The 9,453-nt window shown below is 56.6% G+C and overlaps 1 long non-coding RNA gene across 1 annotated transcript; it reads left to right on the top strand.

Annotated features, from left to right (window-relative positions):
• Window positions 1-3,670: 3,670 nt before the first annotated feature.
• LOC136108706 (uncharacterized) lies at window positions 3,671-4,218 on the top strand. Its single transcript, XR_011740626.1, has 4 exons — window positions 3,671-3,751; window positions 3,827-3,865; window positions 3,950-4,024; window positions 4,114-4,218. It is a non-coding gene; the product is annotated as an uncharacterized lncRNA (long non-coding RNA).
• Window positions 4,219-9,453: the final 5,235 nt, after the last annotated feature.

Here is a 9,453-nt window from a genome sequence, read left to right as displayed (position 1 = left end):
GAAGGAGTCGGCGTTTACCCCGCGATACCGTGTGCTGGCACGGCTTAGTGAGCGTGCGTTTTCTCGTGTTACTGTAGATGTTGAAGAGGAACCCGGCGATGCGGGAACATCTCCGTTAGCGCACGTGGCGTTTGCTCTGTTGAAGGTGGATTCGGTCCCTCGGCCCTCTGAAAGATAAGTGGAGGCACGGGGGCTGGGAAAGGGCCGGGAATCGCAGGGAGGCGGGTAAAGCTCTGATAAGGGAAAGGGCTGTCCAGGAAAAGTCCCCTTTGGGTGGGTAAAGGGCCCAGGGAACTTTACAGTGTGATGCCAGCAAGTGCCGGGCAGGGCAGCTCCAGCCTGCGTCTGCGTTGTCGTGTAGCTCGGGAAGCCTGCCTTGCGCCTGTCAGACGATCGCGGGGTCTCGCTGGGCTCCGGGGGCCCAACGGGCATCTCAGGTGCCATTCTGGGATCTGGAATGCTGGTGCTAATTGGCGTAGAGCCAATCGGGTGCTGGATTCTTGTATCATCAGCCAAAAGTGTAGACGGTGCTTGCATTTTGGACATTTCTGGTCAGCTGTGATTTATGGTGTCATTCTGGGCTGCATCAGCAGCTCTGCTCTCTACTCCTCCAGTCTAAGGGACTGGCACTTCAAGATGCTGGGAAGAAGTTCTTAGGTTGTGCCGCCGTCTCTGTGTGTGTGTGTGTGTGCGCGCGCCAGTGCCGCCGTCTCTGCGTGTGTGTGTGCGCCAGTGCCGCCGTCTCCTAAGGGGCCGTGACGTTCGGCCCCTTTTTCGTTTTCCTGGGGCTGCAGAAGAGGCTCCTTGCCTCATCACTGCCTCCCTGCAGAGCGTTTTGATTGATGCCGTCTCTGGTTTTGGCGTCGCTGTCGTTGCGGAGCGTTTTTGGTGCCGTTGCGGTCGTGTCGTCCATAGCGTTCTGTGACGCGTTGGTCTGCGCATGTTCGGCTCGGAGCTGCTCTGCCTGGCGGTGTGGAGTCAGGGGCGGGTGGAGTGAGCTCTAGGAGTCCAGGGTTAATCTGTTGACAGATTCAATTGTGTAGGCAAAGGTTGTGCGGTCATCTGGGATGCAGTAGGTGTGGGCAGGGGAGCTGGCAGTCCGTTCCCCAGTGTTTTAGGGATTCAATTAGAGTGTCCGGTGGGATTCCTGAATAGAAAGCAGACCTGTGGAATGGTCAAGCTGCTGATGAGCATCTGGGTGACTTGTTGAATACCTTGATTTCAGATGCAGAGGGACAACATGGCACGAAAGAGTGGCAGAAGAGTCGAGCCGAGCGCCGTAAGCAGGTGGGTCGGTGCGTGGTGTCAGAGGGAAGATGTGCCCTCTGTCTTTATGTAAGTTTGGTTGTTTGTCTGTTTTACAGGTGTGAAGAAAAGAGGAAAGCTGGGTATCGGCACCGCAGCATCTCGGGCAGGGCGAGGTATGAGCACCAGGCTGAAGCAGCAGCTTGTTTCAGGTCCCGTGTTGCCGCTGCAGGTATGAGCATCCTTTGGTTGTGTTTTACAGGCGGTAGCTGAACCTCTGTGGTCAACAGTGTTGCAGTCAAAAGCAAGGGTGGGCAGGTGGGTGGGCGGCCAAGGTAAATGAGCGAGACATGGGACCGTCTAGGTGCGGGCTGTTTTTGGGCAGTGTCTGAGCAGGTGCCTTTGGTTTCGCAGGTGCCTTTGGTTTCGCAGGTGCCGCGGACCAGCTCGGAGGGGCGAAGCCGCACGCCGGCCAGCAGCCGAGAAGGTGAGGCGGCGGTGGGTGTCGAGGAGGCCGGTGTCGCCCGGTGACTCGGTTCAGCGTTTCCTTCTTGTTTTGCAGGCTCCTTTTGGGCCCTTTCGGCTCGGAGGAGCATTTTTGGTGAGCCGCGGTAGGGGCTCGGAAGAGCGTGGGGCTGGGGACTCGCTCCAAGCCCTACAGTTCTATGGTTTCTCACTGTCTTAGGTGTTACGAGCGATGAGGGTTTGTGACCGCACCCGTGACACGACGTGCCAAGCGGAACGCCGAGGAACTTAGGAGGTGGGTGTTGCGGAAGGAGTCGGCGTTTACCCCGCGATACCGTGTGCTGGCACGGCTTAGTGAGCGTGCGTTTTCTCGTGTTACTGTAGATGTTGAAGAGGAACCCGGCGACGCGGGAACATCTCCGTTAGCGCACGTGGCGTTTGCTCTGTTGAAGGTGGATTCGGTCCCTCGGCCCTCTGAAAGATAAGTGGAGGCACGGGGGCTGGGAAAGGGCCGGGAATCGCAGGGAGGCGGGTAAAGCTCTGATAAGGGAAAGGGCTGTCCAGGAAAAGTCCCCTTTGGGTGGGTAAAGGGCCCAGGGAACTTTACAGTGTGATGCCAGCAAGTGCCGGGCAGGGCAGCTCCAGCCTGCGTCTGCGTTGTCGTGTAGCTCGGGAAGCCTGCCTTGCGCCTGTCAGACGATCCCGGGGTCTCGCTGGGCTCCGGGGGCCCAACGGGCATCTCAGGTGCCATTCTGGGATCTGGAATGCTGGTGCTAATTGGCGTAGAGCCAATCGGGTGCTGGATTCTTGTATCATCAGCCAAAAGTGTAGACGGTGCTTGCATTTTGGACATTTCTGGTCAGCTGTGATTTATGGTGTCATTCTGGGCTGCATCAGCAGCTCTGCTCTCTACTCCTCCAGTCTAAGGGACTGGCACTTCAAGATGCTGGGAAGAAGTTCTTAGGTTGTGCCGCCGTCTCTCTGTGTGTGTGTGTGTGTGCGCGCGCCAGTGCCGCCGTCTCTGCGTGTGTGTGTGCGCCAGTGCCGCTGTCTCCTAAGGGGCCGTGACGTTCGGCCCCTTTTTCGTTTTCCTGGGGCTGCAGAAGAGGCTCCTTGCCTCATCACTGCCTCCCTGCAGAGCGTTTTGATTGATGCCGTCTCTGGTTTTGGCGTCGCTGTCGTTGCGGAGCGTTTTTGGTGCCGTTGCGGTCGTGTCGTCCATAGCGTTCTGTGACGCGTTTGTCTGCGCATGTTCGGCTCGGAGCTGCTCTGCCTGGCGGTGTGGAGTCAGGGGCGGGTGGAGTGAGCTCTAGGAGTCCAGGGTTAATCTGTTGACAGATTCAATTGTGTAGGCAAAGGTTGTGCGGTCACCTGGGATGCAGTAGCTGTGGGCAGGGGAGCTGGCAGTCCGTTCCCCAGTGTTTTAGGGACTCAATTAGAGTGTCCGGTGGGATTCCTGAATAGAAAGCAGACCTGTGGAATGGTCAAGCTGCTGATGAGCATCTGGGTGACTTGTTGAATACCTTGATTTCAGATGCAGAGGGACAACATGGCACGAAAGAGTGGCAGAAGAGTCGAGCCGAGCGCCGTAAGCAGGTGGGTCGGTGCGTGGTGTCAGAGGGAAGATGTGCCCTCTGTCTTTATGTAAGTTTGGTTGTTTGTCTGTTTTACAGGTGTGAAGAAAAGAGGAAAGCTGGGTATCGGCACCGCAGCATCTCGGGCAGGGCGAGGTATGAGCACCAGGCCGAAGCAGCAGCTTGTTTCAGGTCCCGTGTTGCCGCTGCAGGTATGAGCATCCTTTGGTTGTGTTTTACAGGCGGTAGCTGAACCTCTGTGGTCAACAGTGTTGCAGTCAAAAGCAAGGGTGGGCAGGTGGGTGGGTGGCCAAGGTAAATGAGCGAGACATGGGACCGTCTAGGTGCGGGCTGTTTTTGGGCAGTGTCTGAGCAGGTGCCTTTGGTTTCGCAGGTGCCTTTGGTTTCGCAGGTGCCGCGGACCAGCTCGGAGGGGCGAAGCCGCACGCCGGCCAGCAGCCGAGAAGGTGAGGCGGCGGTGGGTGTCGAGGAGGCCGGTGTCGCCCGGTGACTCGGTTCAGCGTTTCCTTCTTGTTTTGCAGGCTCCTTTTGGGCCCTTTCGACTCGGAGGAGCATTTTTGGTGAGCCGCGGTAGGGGCTCGGAAGAGCGTGGGGCTGGGGACTCGCTCCAAGCCCTACAGTTCTATGGTTTCTCACTGTCTTAGGTGTTACGAGCGATGAGGGTTTGTGACCGCACCCGTGACACGACGCGCCGAGCGGAACGCCGAGGAACTTAGGAGGTGGGTGTTGCGGAAGGAGTCGGCGTTTACCCCGCGATACCGTGTGCTGGCACGGCTTAGTGAGCGTGCGTTTTCTCGTGTTACTGTAGATGTTGAAGAGGAACCCGGCGACGCGGGAACATCTCCGTTAGCGCACGTGGCGTTTGCTCTGTTGAAGGTGGATTCGGTCCCTCGGCCCTCTGAAAGATAAGCGGAGGCACGGGGGCTGGGAAAGGGCCGGGAATCGCAGGGAGGCGGGTAAAGCTCTGATAAGGGAAAGGGCTGTCCAGGAAAAGTCCCCTTTGGGTGGGTAAAGGGCCCAGGGAACTTTACAGTGTGATGCCAGCAAGTGCCGGGCAGGGCAGCTCCAGCCTGCGTCTGCGTTGTCGTGTAGCTCGGGAAGCCTGCCTTGCGCCTGTCAGACGATCCCGGGGTCTCGCTGGGCTCCGGGGGCCCAACGGGCATCTCAGGTGCCATTCTGGGATCTGGAATGCTGGTGCTAATTGGCGTAGAGCCAATCGGGTGCTGGATTCTTGTATCATCAGCCAAAAGTGTAGACGGTGCTTGCATTTTGGACATTTCTGGTCAGCTGTGATTTATGGTGTCATTCTGGGCTGTATCAGCAGCTCTGCTCTCTACTCCTCCAGTCTAAGGGACTGGCACTTCAAGATGCTGGGAAGAAGTTCTTAGGTTGTGCCGCCGTCTCTGTGTGTGTGTGTGTGTGCGCGCGCCAGTGCCGCCGTCTCTGCGTGTGTGTGTGCGCCAGTGCCGCCGTCTCCTAAGGGGCCGTGACGTTCGGCCCCTTTTTCGTTTTCCTGGGGCTGCAGAAGAGGCTCCTTGCCTCATCACTGCCTCCCTGCAGAGCGTTTTGATTGATGCCGTCTCTGGTTTTGGCGTCGCTGTCGTTGCGGAGCGTTTTTGGTGCCGTTGCGGTCGTGTCGTCCATAGCGTTCTGTGACGCGTTTGTCTGCGCATGTTCGGCTCGGAGCTGCTCTGCCCGGCGGTGTGGAGTCAGGGGCGGGTGGAGTGAGCTCTAGGAGTCCAGGGTTAATCTGTTGACAGATTCAATTGTGTAGGCAAAGGTTGTGCGGTCACCTGGGATGCAGTAGCTGTGGGCAGGGGAGCTGGCAGTCCGTTCCCCAGTGTTTTAGGGACTCAATTAGAGTGTCCGGTGGGATTCCTGAATAGAAAGCAGACCTGTGGAATGGTCAAGCTGCTGATGAGCATCTGGGTGACTTGTTGAATACCTTGATTTCAGATGCAGAGGGACAACATGGCACAAAAGAGTGGCAGAAGAGCCGAGCAGAGCTCCGTAAGCAGGTGGGTCGGTGCGTGGTGTCAGAGCGAAGATGTGCCTTGTGCCTTTATACTGTGTGCTCGCTCTGCTTAGTGAGCGTGTGTTTTCTTGTGTTATTGCAGATGTTGAGGAGGAACCTGGTGATGCAGGAAGATCTCCATCAGCACATGTGGTGGTTTCCTCTGTTGAAGATGGATTCAGTCTCTTAGGCCTCTGAAAGTTAAGTGGAGGCTGGGGGGCTGGGAAGGGGCTGGGAACTGCAGGGAGGGGGGTCAAGTTCTCTTTGGGGCAAGGGTGGTCCAGGAACAGTCCCTTTTGGGTAGGCGAAGGGTCCAGGGAACTTCACAGTGCGATGCCAGCTTGTCCCGGGCAGGGCAGCTCCAGCCTTTTGTCAGTGGTGTGTTGTAGGTCGGGAGGCTTGCATTGTGCCTGTCAGACGATCCTGGGGTCTCGTCGCGTTTGAGGGACCCGACAGGGATTCCGGGCGCCATCCCGGGATCCGGAATGCCGTTGCCAATTGGTGTAGCGCCAATCGGGTCCCGGTTTTCTTGTATCAGCAGCTGAAAGCGTGGATGGTTTTTGCATTTTGGATGTTTTTGCTCAGTTGTGTTTTATAGCATAGTTCTGGGCTGCATAGACAGCTCTGCTCTCTACTCCTCCAGTCTAATGGACTGGCACTTCTTCCCAGCATCTTGAAGTTTTTAAGTAGTGCCGCCGTCTCTGTGTGTGTGTTTGCGCCAGCGCCGCCGTCTCTGTGTGTGTGTTTGCGCCAGTGCCGCCGTCTCATAAGGGGCCGTGACGTTTGGCTCCTTTGTTTTCTGGGGTTGCAGTGGAGGCTTTTTGCCACACCACTGCCTCCCTGCAGATTCTTTTGATCAATGCCTCTCTGATTTGGAATTGTTTCCATCGTTCGGTGTTGTTGGCGTTGTTGCCCTCATGTCGTCTATGACGTTCTGTGGCGCGTTTGTCTGCGCACGTGCACGTTCGGCTCGGAGCTGCTCTGCCCGGCGGTGTGGAGTCAGGGGTGGGTGGAGTGAGCTCTAGGAGTCCACGGTTCATTTGTTGACGTGTTAAAATGTGTAGCCAGAAGTCATATGGGATGCAGTAGCCGTGGGCAGGGGAGTTGCAAGTCCTTTTAGTGGTGTTTTGCAGTTGTTACCGAGACCATTGTTGACTAGTGTGTTCTGTGGTGTGCTGTTATTTCATAGACAAAGCCTGTTTTAATGAAGTCTTTTTATATTTTTTCTTTGCAGGTGACCACATTGTCAATATGAGTCACTTACTTATAAAAAGGCGTTTTGTTAGGCTATGTAGCACTCATAATTATAGCCTTTACTTGAGGGTAACAAAAGCAGCTACAGACTCTGATCATCACCCATCAGATAAGGCTCCCTTTACACGTTTGCGCAGAAATAGGCTTCTGTCAGCGAAAACGCCACATTCGAGGCCATCGGGACGCTCCTACGGACCGTAAACCGAATCTACGGCCGCGCAGAGCTGAGTCCGGTCCGAGGTCAGCGCAAAGGATCCGCCGAGAAGCAAGAAGACCGGAGACTCGGCTATTGCTATTGCACCGAATCACAGCGTAGAGGGGTGGGTGAATAGTTTGTAAGGGTATAAATACCCAGGCATTTCTACGCTTGGCTGGGACCTCAGCAGAAGCAGCAGCTCCAGTCAGCCTTCCCGCAGTACCGCTCTGTTCAGATTTTGCCAGAGAGTTTGCCCCGATAGACCGAGGACCTAGACCGCGACCCAACCGTCCCCGTGCCTCTGGAAGGGTGGTAGGGATGCTGAGGCGTAGAGCGATGCAATTTAGAAATTCAGGCTGAGCGGTATAAGGAATCCGGTGTGCACATACAGTCCTTTGGCCATATATAAATATAATATCTTAGGTGTTTCCCCTATCCCCTGCGCGTCCGGGAGACCGACCGTAGATCCAGCGCGGGGCTAAGTTCGGATCCAGCCGCACCCAGACTCCCGTCCGCAGAGGAATTTAGAAAGCGAGGGGGTCCGGTCCGATCCGAACCTCACAACTCGACGGAAAGACCTCCCTGTAGCCTTTGGCATCTCCCGTCCACGTAGAAATCGCTCTGAATCAAGTTTCAGCTGAATTTGCTTGGCCTATGCTGTCCACTTAGTAAGCAATAACGTCCCTCACCATTACATTCCGCCGCAGCGCAAGCCATCTAGCGCCGCTCTCGGTCGGCCGCGCCCCGGTCGGTCACCCGAAACCGAGCGCCGTCGGCAGGATCGCGGGTGTCGTCGGTGTTCGGCGACAGAGACGCGGGGCGAGTTTGAGTTCCGGAATCTCAGAGGAACGAGCTCGCGGTAACCGCCATGATCGGGAAGCCGAGCGAGAATAGGTCAACACGGTCAAGAATTATATGAAGGATGGCAAGGGAAATAAGTGCAAAGTGTGAAGTCCCCGTCTCAAGCCAATCGTCAGCAGAGGAAGAAGCGGTCGGCGGGGTAGATGACGCGCAGAGCGTTCGGATAGCGCGAAACCTCGAGCGAACGTGGCTCAGGGTTGTAGTTATTTGATCCTGGAGGTTCAAATTTTTTTTTCCTTTTCAGGTAAATTCCAAAGTTAAAGAATAAAAAAACTCCAGCCGGGGGATCCATCCCCCCCCGACCAGTTTTTTTTTTCTCCGGTCCCGGCCCCTCCCCGAGGCGACGTTCGTCGCCGAGGTTCGGATGCGGGCGGCCCTCGGGCCGGGGTTTTGGCAGGCAGGGCCATTTTGGAGGCTTCCGAGAACGGTGTTCCCGGGGGGCAACGGCACAGAGGGCACAGTGGCTGTAACGTGAGCGTGGGGTGGGTTTGGTAGATGAATGAGTGTTGTGGTGACCTGTGTGATCTGGTGTGTTTGTATTTTGGGGTTGTGGGTTTTTGTCCTTGCAGGTTAATGGTTTTTCCTTTTCAGGTACATTTAAAATTCCAAATAGAATAAAAAAACCCCAGCCGGGGGACTTTTTTTTTCCCCCGGCTGGGTTTTTTTTTCCCCGGTCCCGGCCGCTCTGCGAGGCGATGTTCGTCGCCAAGGTTCGGAGGCAGGCGGCCCTCAGGCCGGGGTTTTGGCAGGCAGGGCCATTTTGGAGGCTCCTGGGAACGGCGTTCCCGAGGGGCGACGGGGAGAACAGCAGAGAACGGCTGCGGTGTGAGCGTGGGTTGGGTTTGGTAGGTGAGTGAGTGGTGTGGTCAGCTGTGTGTTCTGCTGTGTTCATATTTTCAGATTGTGGGTTTTTGTCCTTGCAGGTTAATGGTTTTTCTTTTTCAGGTAATTTAAAATTCCAAATAGAATGAAAAAAACCCCAGCTGGGGGATTTTTTTTTTCCCCCCAGCTGGGTTTTTTTTTCCCCGAGTCCCGGCCACTACGCGAGGCGACGTTTGTCGCCAAGGTTTGGACGCAGGAGGCCGTTGGGCTGGGGTTTTGGAAGACCCAGGAGTTCAGGAGGCAACCCAAGAGTTCAGGAGAGGACCCAAGAGTTCAGGAGGGGACACACGAGTTCAGGGTGCACCTAGGAGTGCTCCAAAGGACCCAGGAGTTCAGGGGGGGACCCAGGAGTTCTGAGGGGACCCAGAAGTGCGCCAAAGGACCCAAGAGTTCAGGAAGGGACCCAGGAGTTCAGGGGGGGACCCAGGAGTGCCCCAAAGGATCCAGAGTTCAGGAGGGACCCAGGAGTTCAGGAGGGGACCCACCCAGGAATTCGGGGGGGACCCAGGAGTGCCCCAAAGGACCCAGGAGATCAGGAGCGGACCCACCCAGGAGTTCAGGAGGGGACCCAAGTGTTCAGGAGGGACGCAGGAGTTCAGGGGGGAATCCAGGAGTTCTGAGGGGACCCAGGAGTGCCCCAAAGGACCCAAGAGTTCAGGAAGGGACCCAGGAGTTCCCCAAAGGACCCAGGAGTTCCCCAAAGGACCCAGGAGGTCAGGGGGGAATCCAGGAGTTCTGAGGAGATCCAGGAGTGCCCCAAAGGACCCAAGAGTTCAGGAGGGACCCAGGAGGTCAGGAGCGGACCCCCCCCAGGAGTTCAGGGGGGGACCCAGGAGTGCCCCAAAGGACCCAGGAGTGCCCCAAAGGACCAAGGAGATCAGGAGTGGACCCACCCAGGAGTTCAGGAGCCGACCCACCCAGGAGTTCAGGAGGGGACCCAA

Source organism: Patagioenas fasciata, chromosome 10 (assembly GCF_037038585.1).
Source record: "Patagioenas fasciata isolate bPatFas1 chromosome 10, bPatFas1.hap1, whole genome shotgun sequence".
Classification (NCBI taxonomy): Eukaryota; Metazoa; Chordata; class Aves; order Columbiformes; family Columbidae; genus Patagioenas; species Patagioenas fasciata.
The sequence above is the reverse complement of the archived record's forward strand: the minus strand, read 5'-3'. Positions and strand labels throughout refer to the sequence as shown.